The sequence below is a fragment of the Pongo abelii genome, chromosome 12 (assembly GCF_028885655.2).
Source record: "Pongo abelii isolate AG06213 chromosome 12, NHGRI_mPonAbe1-v2.0_pri, whole genome shotgun sequence".
NCBI classification, from domain to species: Eukaryota; Metazoa; Chordata; class Mammalia; order Primates; family Hominidae; genus Pongo; species Pongo abelii.
The window spans coordinates 38,198,093-38,211,493 of record NC_071997.2 but is presented as its reverse complement, the minus strand read 5'-3'; the positions used below and the strand labels follow the sequence as shown (position 1 = coordinate 38,211,493).

Here is a 13,401-nt window from a genome sequence, read left to right as displayed (position 1 = left end):
ACCGCGCCTGGCTAATTTTTTTGTATTTTTAGTAGAGACGGGGTTTCACGGTGTTAGCCAGGATGGTCTCAATCTCCTGACCTCTTGATCCGCCCATCTCGGCCTTCCAAAGTGCTGGGATTACTGGCGTGAGCCACCACGCCGGGCCTGATGCCTCTAGCTTTGTTATTTTTGTTTAGGATTGCCCTGGCTATTCGGGCTTTTTTTTTTTTTTGGTTGCATATGAATTTTAAAATAGTTTTTTCTAGTTCTGTAAAGAATGCTGTTGATAGTTTAAGAAGAATAGCATTCAATCTATAAATTGTTTGGGCAGTATGGCCATTTAACAATATTGATTCTTACTATTCCTGGGCATGGAATGTTTTTCCATTTGTTTCTGTCATCTCTTATTTCTTTGGATAGTGTTTTGTAGTTCTCCTTGTAGAGATATTTCACCTGCCTGGTTAGATGTATTCCAACGTATTTTATTATTTTGTGGCAATTTTGAATGTGATTGCATTCCTGATTTTGCTCTTGGCTTGACTTTCATTGGTGTTTAAGTGTGCTAGTAATGTTTGCACATTGATTTTGTATCCTGGGACTTTGTTAAAGTTGTTTCTCAGCTTAAGGAGCTTTTGTGGTGAGACTATGTAGAATTATGTTGTTTGCAAACAGAGACAGTTTGACTGCCTCTCTTCCTATTTGGTTTCCCTTCTTTCTCTTGCTTAATTGCTTTGGCCAGGACTTGCAACACTATGTTGAATAGGAGTGGTGAGAGAGGGGATCCCTGTCTTGTGTTCAAGGGGAATTCTTCCAGCTTTTGCCCGTTCAGTATGATGTTGGCTGTGGGTTATCATAGATGGATTATTTTTTTGAAGTATGTTCCTTCAATGTCTAATTTATTAAGAATTTTTAACATGAAGTGATATTGAGTTTTATCAAAAGGCTTTTCTGCATGTTGAGATAATCATGTGTTTTTTTTCTTTAGTTCTGTTTATGTGATGAATCACATTTATTGATTTGTGTATATGGAACCAACCTTGCATCCTGGTGATAAACCCTACTTTATCATGGTGGATTAGCTTTTTGATGTGCTACTGGATTTGGTTTGCCAGTATTTTGTGGAGGATTTTTGTATCTATGTACATCAAGGATATCGGCTTGAAATTTTCTTTTTGTTGTTTTTGTGTTTCTGCCAGGTTTTGGTATCAGGATGATGCTAGGAGTATGCCAGTTATCTCAGTCCCTCAGTGGCAGCTCTTCCATCTGGCTGTATCTAGTTGGCCATCTTGCTCTCCCCCTAGCTTTTATTCTTAAGTATAACACAAAACAATTCTTTCTTTCCTTTCTGTTTATAGAAGCTATTAACTGGGTTTAAGGTTTTCATTATATGTAATAGAACTATCTGAATTGAAAATTGTCATGATGATAATTGACATTAAACCTTAAACGTTAAACTAGCTACAGAAAACTGAAATGCTGCTGAATTCCAGTTGATGGTAGAATGGTTTAAAATCCTGAATGTGATTAATTTTAGGTTGTTAATTTGGCTACTAAAAATATACACAAATATACCTATTTTCAGCTGGAATGGAATGTAGAAATTTAATCTAAAGCACTCTATTTCAAGAGATCGAGGTCCAAAGAGTTAAATGACTTGCCAAGATCACCTTGCTAGTTAATATCATTTCTGAGGTTAAAACCAGACTTTTTTCCTTGTTTTATTGTTCTTTGTTTAACATCTCTTTTCTTTTAGCTCAACATATAACAATATGTAACTAATAGCCATGAAAAGAATTAAAATCAACTAGAAACTAGAACAAATAATTGGGGAGACTGGTGATTTTAAGAAGCTCCTTTGCTGCTTCCAAAAGCCTGGTTGGCCCAGGAGTCAGTTTCAAAATTATGGTCCAGGTTAGTCCAGGGTGATACTCTAGAACCTCTAGTTTTTAACATATAAGCCTATTGATACATATTATTTTATATATTTATCAGGTACATAAGAGTAATTGTTACATACATAGAATATGTAATGATCAAGTCAGGATATTTGAAGTATCCATCACCTTGAATACGTATCATCTCCATGTTTTGGGAACATTTCAAATCCTGTCTCCTAGCTGTTTTGAAATATACAATGTATTGTTGCTATCCATGTCGCCCTACTCTGCTGTTGAACATTAGAATTTAAACTGTTAATGTGAGTTGGTGGGCCACAGCATGCAAAGTTCCTGATGTTTCCTTAGTGTTACACTAATTATAAAAATTAAGTAGATGTATATGGAGTAGATGTAAACATTTATTTATATAAAGCAAGTTATATTACTAGTGAGGTCATAGATGCAATTAAATTTTATTGAAAAGAAATAATGCTGCACTCAAAAAATTTCTATTAAAGAAGCTAAAATCATTTGCTAACTTGGCACTAAAGTTTCTCATGCTACTGATATAATTTTGACTACCAAAGGGATCCATATAAAAATTAGAGTAGTAAAGATCAAAATGATTTTTAAGAATCACTTTAAAGGAATTGACAGGTGATATTTTTTGCAAATGTTTTTCTCACAGGTACTGGACAACTAGTCTAAGGACAACTGTCCATGGTGCTGAAAACAGTTCTGCATATGCATATTGTCTTCTATCATGCCCCGTCCCTTCTTTTGCCTTCCCTTCAAAGCAAAACCCCAGCATGCAGCAGGAGGAGCAGACATGACCTAATGTCTAATTGAATCTTGAATAAATAATAAAATTGAGTCCAGGTCCCAAATTATCAGTATTTAATTTTTATCCAGTAATAATAGTGTTGGTGCTACATAAGGAAGGGAGACAGCGTGTGTAAATTTGTCTTCATGTGGTGGTTTTTTTTTTTTTCCATTTCTATTGGGCAAGTCCTTGAGATAACCAAGGGGTTCAAGAGAAGAGTTCTGGCTTTCTTGAGAAACAGCCAAAATATGACCAGGAGCTGTGTATTTCTTCACGAAATCTTTGAAGAATCCTTGGGATTTTATGATGAGAGCACTGACATTACTAAGAGGCTCACAGTTAGAAAACTGGAGCAATGGACTCAAGACATAGGGCCTTTTCTTTCTCCTCACTGCTTTATTCTCCCTATTCTCTCTCGTTTTCCCACCCCCTCTATCCAGATCTCTCTGCATAAGTATGATTTAAATAGCTCCCCATGGTATTTCCTCTCTTCCCTTTGGTGGTCACACTTTCCTCAAAATTATGTGCATTTCAAATCAGGGCCAGTGCATGGCATTGTAGGCCCTCCTCTATTTCAGAGCCAGACAGAGGTGGAAGCCAGATTGTGAAATGTCACTTTGATGTGAGCATGGTGGGACCACATCATCAGGAAAGCATAACATGACTGTAGGCATGAGCCCAGCTCAGGTCTAGTGAGGGCATATTCTCCTTCTGGAAATCATTACAACAGCTCAAATCTCAAAAAAGTCAAATGAAATATGATTTCCCACATGGTGGATAATAATAAACACTGATTGCCCACCTGTTGCTCATGGGCTCTGCAACTATTAGGTGTCTGCCTCACCTCCTGGTACCAGATGGTTTTCCAACAATTTGAAACTTCCTCTGCATTTTCCTCTGCAAAAATAATGTCACTAAGGTTTCAGGATGTGCAAAGGTATAAGTTTATAACCAAAGGAAAGATTATGACTCAAGACAGGCATGAAATAGCAATTGTGATAGTGATGTCTTGAGGAGATGTATATTTGGTTACCAGTAGATGTCCTTAATCCAGATTTGAGAAAAGAAACAGAACGTCTAGTTACTGGCAACTGATACTTGTTTGTAATAATGATTTCCCAAGTGTTATTCGGCAATTAGTTAATTTTTAAGATATCATTGCTTCTAACAGAAGTCATTCATTTCTGGAGGCAAAGAAACTGATGAAAATTGTTAAGTCAGGAACCATTTTATAGGAATATTTGAATGAAGTAGGTCAAAGTCTGAAAGTTGGGACCAGCTGTGCCTGTCTGTCCTAGACAGACAGCAAGGAAGGATAATGACTAGGCCTGCGGGCCACGTGCATATGGACAAGGCCACATTCTCATTTAGAAAACAGTGGTGATCGAGCAATATGTTTACTCTCTCTGCTTCATGTCAAGTCTGCCTTGCTGCATATTCATTCCAGCATGCTGATAGATTCCAGTGATGAGGACTGGCTTGTTTCCTGCACAGATCTAGGCATCTTCAGTGGCAAAAGAAGAAGTGAGCTTTTTTTATCCTTCCTTTGGAGATAGAAGAACTTTATAGAGTAAACCGACACAAACTAAGTAGAGAGTAACCCTGAACCACCAAACAGGCAAATCCAAGAGAGTAAATGGGTAGAATGTGATCTACAAATCAAACTTAAAGTCAGATATTGGTAATTGTGGGGTTTAGTTAGGCAGGAAAGGCTGCCTGGAAAAATGATGACACTCAGTTTTAATATATTAAATATTTAGTATATTGGTAATATCAAAGAAATTGGGATTTAGTCAAAATGGTATAAATATGAATTTGTAATGATCAGAGCTCATTGTGGAATAAGCTGATGGTATGACAATTAATGATTCAGACATCTTGTATTTCACCTTTTGGTATAAGCGTTAACTCTTACCTTTTAGACTGACCTCCTCCTCTATGTCTTTCCCCTTCTTCGTCCTCCTAACTCTCTCCTCCTACTCCTTCTCTTTCCTCCTCCCCTTCTCTCTTCCTTCTCTTCTTCCTGTTTAGCTTTCGATAAATACTTATTGGGCTGAAGTAAGCTAAATGAAAATGTGGAATATCTTCTATTTAAAGGGATGAATCAAAATCACTGTAGGTGAGAAAGCTTTACTCTTTTCTCTAAAACTCATTATTGGAAGCCAAGCTAACATTGCTTTAAGATTTCTTCTGTTTATTTTGGAATTGTCCATCTGGCCAAGAAGCAGTAATTACTCATTTTCAGTAAAACCTAGTGGTGTGCTCAAGCATGGCAGTGACACATAAATTTCAGTTTGCCCAAATATGCCAGAACAAGCGAGTAAAACATTGAACATACATAAATTTTTTCTGACTCATTAACAAAAGTAAAATGAGCAGCAATATTTTACTTATAACCAAATGATGTTCTAAAATTATACCAACTTTTATTTATTGGCATATTCACCATATGCCAGTCACTTTATCATTCACTAATATTAAATTATATTCAGAATTGTCAGAGCCACAGTTAAAGTTTAAGAACTAGGGCATCTTTAAAAAAATTGTGATAACCATTTTTTTATAGATAAATGACAGAAAGTGACAACCATTTTCTGTAGCACAGGCTTCTGTGACTTGAGGCTATGTTGACACCACCGATATGTATTTAAAAATGCAAAAAAAAAAGTTGTGAGCAGTCTTTAGTCACCCTTGTAAAACAAGCTCTGTTACCAGCCACTTGCTCATTTCACTTTATTCATAATACTAATTATTTTTCTATATTTTTGTTTATTCATTTATGTGTATTTCTTCCTATTGGATTGCAGGCTCCATGAAGGAAGTGATCTTGTGTATCTTTCACACTATAATCTCTTTGGTATATCATGTGGCTATTGCAACCATTGCCAATAATGCTGTCCATACTTATGAACCTGTGGATCAGCAGAGATGTCTCTTCTGAGGCTGTGATGGTTGGGATCATCTTTTTCACAGTGCAATTCAGCAGGCTGGATCTTGCTCCACACTTCTCTCAGCCTTCTTCTGGGACTTGTTTTCCATATGGCAATGACAAGATGTAAAAAGGACAAACAGGGAAGTTTATAGCTATTAAGTGCCTACATCAAAAAACATGAAAAACTTCAAATAAACAACAATGCATCTTAAAGAACGGAAGAAGCAAGAGCAAACCAAACCTAAAATTAGTGGGAGAAAATAAAGATCATACCATAAATAAATAAATTTGAAATGAAGAAAACAATATAAAATATCCCTGAAATAAAAAAGTTTTTTAAGAAAGATAAAATCGGCACACCTTTAGCCAGACTAAGAAAAAATGAGAGAAGACTCAAATAATATCTGAGATGAAAAAGGAGACATTACATCTAATACAGCAGAAATTTAAAAGATAAATAGTGTCTACTATGAGCAACTATATGCCAATAAATTGGAAAATATAGCAGAAATTGATAAATTCCTTGACTTCCACCTGCATGTCTTAGCCAAATCAAGGTACATGGCCAACAATAAAGCCAGTGCATGGAATTACAATGTGCCCATGATGAGACCCTGGCAATGGTGTGGATAAAAGACACTTACAACCCACCAAGATTAAACCATGAAGAAATCCAAAATCTGAACAGGCAATAACAAATGCTGGCAAGGATGCAGAGAAAAAGGAACCCTCATACAGTGTTGCTAGGAATATAAACTAGTACAACCACTATGGAGAACAGTATGGAGGTTCCTCGAAAAACTAAAAACAGACCTACCACAAAATCTAGAAATCCCACTCCTAGGTATGTATATTAGTATATAAATTAGTATTTAAAAAATTAGTATAAGAAAAATTAGTATATCAAAGAGGTATCCGCACTCCCAAGTTTATTGCATCACTGTTCACAATAGCCAAGATTTGGAAGCAACCTAAGTGTCCACCAGCAGATGACTGAATAAGGAAAATGTGGTATATATACACAATGGAGTACTGTTTAGCCATATTAAAAAATGAGATCCTGTCATCTGCAACAACATAGATAGAATTAGAGGTCATTTTGTTAAGTAAAATAAATCAGGCAAAAAAAGACAAATTTCATGTGTTCTCACTTATTTGTGGGAACTGAAAATTAAAATAGTTAAACTTATGGAGATAAAGAGTAGAGATTTGGTTACCAGAGGCTGGGAAGTGTGGGGGAGTGTGTGAGGAATTTCGGATGCTTATGGGAAAAAAAATAGAATGAATGAGAGCTAGTATTTGTTAGCACAATAGGGTTACTATAGTCAAAAATAGTTTGGTGGTACATTTAAAAATAACAAAAGTGTATAATTGGATTATTTGTAACACAAAGGATAAATGCTTAAGGGGATAGATATCCCCATTTACCCATATGTGATTATTACAGACTGCATGCTTGTATCAAACTATCTCATGCAACTCATAAATGCACCCACTATGTACCCACCAAAAATAAAAATAATAAAAAGTGGACAAGCAGAACAGACAAGTTTTCCTAAGGTCTAGGTTCAGAATTGACACACTTGGACTTCCACCTGCATATCATAGCCAAATCAAGGTACCTGGCCAACAATAAAGCCAGAGCGAGGAAATACAATGTGCCCATGATGAGACCCTGGCAATGGTGTGGATAAAAGGCATGGTAATCAACTAGAGCCAATTTTTGAACAATCACTGGGAGAATGCACACATGCCCTTGATTTTTTACTCCTTGTATCATGCTCTTTGCAGTGTGATTTTGAACATTCTCTGATCAGGAGGTAGACTATGTTTCTCCACCTCTTTAATCTGGGCTAAACTTGTGACTTGCACTGGCAAAAAAAAAAGGCACAAATGGTATTCTGAATTCATGCCTAGACCTCAAAACGCTGTGCATGCTTTGATCTTTTTCTGGACCTCTGTTACTGCAATATCAGTAAGCCTAAGCTAACCTGTTGGATGATTAAAGGCATGCAATCTCTCAGCCACTACCATTGTCCCCAGCAGACAACTGCCAGGCATGTGTGGGAGGCTGTCCTAAACCTCGCAATTTCAGCCAGTGTACCAGCTGTCCACAAATGCATGAGAAATGCTGTAAGGACAGCCCAAGTGACACATAGATTCATAAGAAAAAGTAAATGCTTACTGCTTGATATAGTTTGGATGTCTCCTTCAAATCTCATGTTGAGATGTAATCCCCAGTGTTGGAGGGCGGACCTAGTGGGATGTGTTTGCCTCATGTGGGTAGACCCTTTATGGCTTTGTGCTATCTTCAGGATAATGAGTTTTCACAAGATCTGATTCTTTTCAGCAATACCTCACTTCTGATACCAATTTTTTGTGTTAGGTCATCCCTCCATTATTATAAAGATACCTGACAATGTGGAAGCAGCTTTACAACTGGGTAACAGATAGAGGTTGGAAGAGTTTGGAGAGCTCAGAAGACAAGAAGATGAGGGAAAGTTTTGAAATTCTTAGAGACTGTTACACAGTAGTAACTGAAATGCTGACAGTGATACTGACTGTGAAGTTCAGGCTGATGAGGTCTCAGATGGAAACGAGAAACTTATTGGGAACTGGAGCAAAGATCATCCTTGTTATGCCTTAGCAAAGAACTTGGCTGTATTATCTCCATTCCTCAGGGATCTGTTGAAGTATAAATTTAAGAGAGATGACTTAGGGTATCTGGTAGAAGAAATTTCAATCAGCAAAGCATTCGAGATGTGGTCTGACTGCTTCTAAAAACCTATGCTCAGATGTGGGAGACAAGAAATGACTTAAAGATGAAATTTATATTTAAAAGGAAAGCAGAGGATCAAAGTTTGGAGAATTTGCAGCCTGGACATGTGGCAGAGAAAAAATAAGCATTATCAGGAGAGGAATTCAAGAGAGTTATAGAGCAACCACTTGCTAGAGAGATTTGCATGACTAAAAAGGAGCCAAGTGCTAACATCCAATACAATGGGAAAAAGGTCTTGAAGGTATTTCAGAAATCTTCTAGGTAGCCCCTCCCATCACAGACCCCAAAGGCCAAGGAGAACTCAATAGTCTCTTGAACGTGGCCCAGGGTGCCACTGTTCTATACCACACCAGGAGGTTGCTGTTTGCATCTTGACCATTCTGCCTCTAGCTGAGGCTCAAAGGGTCCTGGATACAACTCAGGCTGCTGCTCCAGAAAGTACAACCCACCATAAACCTTGGCAGCTTCCATGTATTGTTAAGCCTGAAGGCATGCAGAGTGCAAGAGTGAAGAAGGACTCGCAGCTTCTGCCTAGATTCCAGGGGGTGTATGAAAAAGTCTGGTGACCCAAGCAGAAGCTTGCTGCAGGAATGGAGCCCTCACAGAGAACCTCTACTAAGGTAGTGCCAAGGAGAAATGTCGGGGCCGGAGGACCCAGACAGACTCCCCACTGGGGCACTGCCTAGTGGAGCTGTGAGAAGGGGGCCAGGTCTTCCAGACCACAGAAGTGTATATCCACGGGCAGCTTGCATCTTTTGCCTGGAAAAGTCTTGGGAACTCAGCTCCAACACATGAGAGCAGCCACAGGGACTGAACCCTGCAGGGACACAGGGGCAGAGCCACTGAAAACCTTGGAAGCCCACCCTTTGCAGCAGCGTGCCCTGGATGTGGGACATGGAGTCGAAGGACATTATTTCAGAGCTTTAAGGTTTAATGACTGCCCTGCTAGGTTTTAGACTTGCATGGGGCCTTGAGGCCCCTTTCTTTTGGCCAATTTCTGCCTTTTGGAATAGAAGTGTTTACCAAATGCCTGTACTCCCATTGTATCTTGGAAGTAAATAACTTGTTTCAGTTTTGCAAATTTTTATGCAAAAATATCTCATTTCTAGATGAAACTTTAGACTTAGGACTTTGGAATTTTGAGTAATGCTGAAATGCAAAAGTTGAGACTTTTGAAGAACGATTGAGAAGGGATGATTGTATTTTTCAAAGTGAGAAGTACACGAGACTTGAGGGGCCAGGGGAAGAATCATATAGTATGGATTACCCCTCCAAATTTCCTGTTGAGATGTAATCCCTAGTGTTAGAGGTAGGGACTGGTGGAAAGTGTTTGGGTAACGGGGATCGATCATTCATGGTTTGGTGCTGTTCTCACGTAAGTTCTTATGAGATACGGTTGTTTAGAAGTGTGTGACACCTCCCTCTCCCCTTGCTCCTTGCTCTCACCATGTGATATGCCAACTCTCTTTTTGGCTTCTGCTATGACTGTAAGCTTCCTGAGGCCTTCCCAGAAGCCAAGCAGATACCAGCACCATGCTTCCTGTACAGCTTGCAGAACCATGAGTGAATTAAGCCTCTTTTCTTTATAAATTACCCAGTGTCAGGTATTTCATTGTAGCAGTGCAAGAAAGACCTAATGTACCACTGTAAGCCAATGACCCTGGGATTTTTTTTTTAAAACAAAAAGAGATAATAGATACAAGCACAGATGATACAAGCACACCCAGTGTCTAGCATGGCACAGAGTAGGGACCAACTATTGAATAAATCATGGAACTCTCTGAGTTGCATATTATAGAAGACATGAACTCTCCCTGTGGAAAATTAGCATATATACAAAACACATGACATTTTACATATGATACTAAGGAAGTCATAGACCACCTGTTTATGGATTCCAGTGAGTTCTCATAGCCTAGATCAAGCTTTCTAGATGGCTGCCTGACTTTTGTAAGATTTGACCTCACAATATGAAATCAATATACAGATTTTATGTTTTGGAAGTTTCTGGATTCTTTCCATAACTAAACACGGATGAAAACTTTGTCTCACTTATTTCTTCCCTGCCAGTTGTGTCAAGCCCACTCATTCCCTGTCTAATATATCAAAGAGCATCTTTATCCAAAGCTTCCTTGTGACAAACAGTATAAATTACCATGTGATCCTCTGTGTCCTATGGCTTTCCTGAGGCACAAAGAAACCCCTGGCCATGCAAAATAAATATACAGTTCTAGGAAACACAAACCCATAGCCACAGAGCCAGACAATTCTGAAGAAAAGTCCAGATAGCTTTCTCAAGTTATTGGCTGGTTGTTCACATGTTTTCTGCATTAAGATACATAAAATAATATTTACAACTTCAAGACATGAACAGATGAGTGAGTGGAGATTTTCATCTGCAGTACCTTATTATTTTCTCTTTCTCTTTCTCTTTCCTTCAGGCAGAAGAAAATAAGTAAATTTATCTAAAATTTTGAAGTTGCTGTCTTATTGTTACAATAATCTTTACTGTGACATTTGAGAAGTTTCTTCCTTTTCAAGTGAAATCAGGATAGGTAATTTTTTAAGTTGGATAATATGAACATAAATTAGAATTGATAGGTTTTCATTTTATGGAATCATATAATGACATGGCCAGAAGCCCACTATATAAATCTTCAACTGAAGAATGCAAAAATCTTAATTTTACCACAGTTCTGTAAAGTTAGCAAAGGAGAAATCTCAGGGCTCACTGGAAGTGTTACTCAGCAGAGAAGACAAAACTTTCTGGTTATCTTCTTTGACTCTTTAATCCTATGAACTAGAAATATTTTTAAAATATGCATGTAGATCTTCAATATGCTTTATTTTCTCTCCAGGATATTTTTATTAGGCAGAGTACATTTTATTATACATTTTCCAAAATATTTTCATTTTTACTGTCCTATTTCACAAACATCCTGGTGGCATTTAGTGACTTATTTGAGCTACTTTTCAAAAGATTAATACATTGATGCATTCTGTTTTGATCTATTGAATATTGAGATAAATATTTTAGGGATCATACTAAAAATAGTATTATAATATTAAACTGAGATTCATGACTTAACATTAAATTCTTAATTTATCCTTCAGGAATACACATTTATAACATAATTGTTCTTTATGAGTTTAAACATTCCTTAAATGTGTTATTTTTTCTGGATCTATGAGAAATGAAAAAAAGCCACCCTGTTATTTTTACATGTCTATATCTTCCTATGAATATAACATACCTGTATTTAAAATACACATGCAAATTATATGTGTGAGGGTACGAGTGCTCATAAAAGAAACAACTCTACAATACTGCTGCACCTTTCCTTATAAAATTTAAACCGGTTTTATTTCAGTTGTGCCTCATGCATTGAAGCTAATAACAAATGCACTGTTTGGTACACCAGGGCACCAAAAAGAAGCCACTCAGGAGCCACTTGGGAAGTTGAGTCTAGAAAGTCACATAAACCATCTAGTAGGATAAGAAATAAACTTATTGCATGATAAATATAGCACCTTTTTAAGGTGGAATCTACAAATTTCCCCATATATGACCTCCTTTTACTCTTTCATTTGGCATTAAATAGCTGTGTGGCTAGGATGCTCCTTATTGTTTCTAAATGTCCGCTTTAAAAAATCTGTAAAAAATACTGATGGTTGAGTTAGTATATTAGCTGACCTTTAAGGTTCTTACCAATTCCGAATATTTTGTGATACTCTTTTTCACCTGGGCCTGCTCAATAACCAGGTACATTTCCAGCATTAAAACAGCGAAGAGCAGAGTTTTACTTCACAATGAAAGTGAGAAGAGCTCTGTTGTTCTGTTCCTCTGTAAAATTAGCATAACTAATAAAATTTACATGAAACAACCAACCATTTAATTCTCTGGAGATCGTCCTAAGAGCATATACAAATGCAGATGCTTTTTTAAAAGAATTTACTACAACTTGGTAAGAATAGTTAGAATTTCTGGGATTTGAATTATGACTCACCTCTTTATTACCCTCTTTCAGCTCAATACAATGGAAACTCCACTCTGTGTGGGTGCAGTCAAAGACACAGAGATCTCTCACTCTCCGTGTCCTAGTTGATGGCTATATTATCTCCCTGGAAAACGATTAACTAGAATTTCTCATCCCCCTCCTCCCCAGCTATGTGTTAGAGGCTAACACAAGGTTACATGGTGTATCCTTTTATTTATATGAAATAGCCAAAGTAAGTAAATTCATAAACATAGAACACGGAAAGGTGGGGGGAAGAGACTAATTGTTTAATGGGTATAAAGTTTTATTTTGGGTAATGAAAATACTTTGGAAGTACATGGAGGTGCTGGTGGGGGAAATCTGTCAATGTATTAAATGTCACTGAATTGTTCACTTTAAAATGAGTAACTTTATGTTATATAAATTTTACCTCAATTAAAAATATAAAGAAACTGTTTTCTGGAAAAAATAAAAAAGGTGGTAGATATTCAGGAAACAAAAACATTCTAGAACTTTAATTTTTTAAAAAACTCAAGAATTTTCTTGTTTTATATAATGGGTAATAGAACAATAATTTACTAAACTGGCATTTCTGTGTTTGTGAGAGTTAGATATTTTCACTTTGGAGTCAAAAATCTCATTTTCAAGCACTGAGTGCTTCTGGTTGTGGGTACTTCATTAACCTCAGCATCCTTACCTGAAAAATGGGATATGAGCAATCATCATTTCTCTATGTGCTTCACCGAGTACTTCTAAAAACCAAATACAATCTGTATAGTGGGGAAACGGCTCTGTAATGTACTATGAATACAGAAAGTCACTTGGTGCCGTCATGTTGCCCAATTCCAGGAGCTGCCATCTATTCAGCCTGCTGTTACACGCACTCCTGCCTTTGTGCAATGCTGTCAACTTGACCGTTATGGAGTTGTATGGTATACCTTACTTGAGTGCCTATATGGCATTTGTTTAGTAATACGTGAATTTTATTACTTTATTTTCATTTAGAAAAT

General features: G+C 37.1%; 1 long non-coding RNA gene across 2 annotated transcripts in view; it reads left to right on the top strand.

Moving 5' to 3' along the window:
- Window positions 1-2,740, top strand: part of LOC112132093 (uncharacterized) — a 117,179-nt gene extending 114,439 nt beyond the window's left edge. Inside the window, exon 6 of one of the 2 annotated variants that reach the window (XR_008522269.1) lies at window positions 2,548-2,740. This is a non-coding gene — a long non-coding RNA (uncharacterized LOC112132093). The remainder of the gene's footprint in view (window positions 1-2,547) is intronic. The other variant, XR_010136253.1, reaches the window with a different exon arrangement.
- Window positions 2,741-13,401: the final 10,661 nt, after the last annotated feature.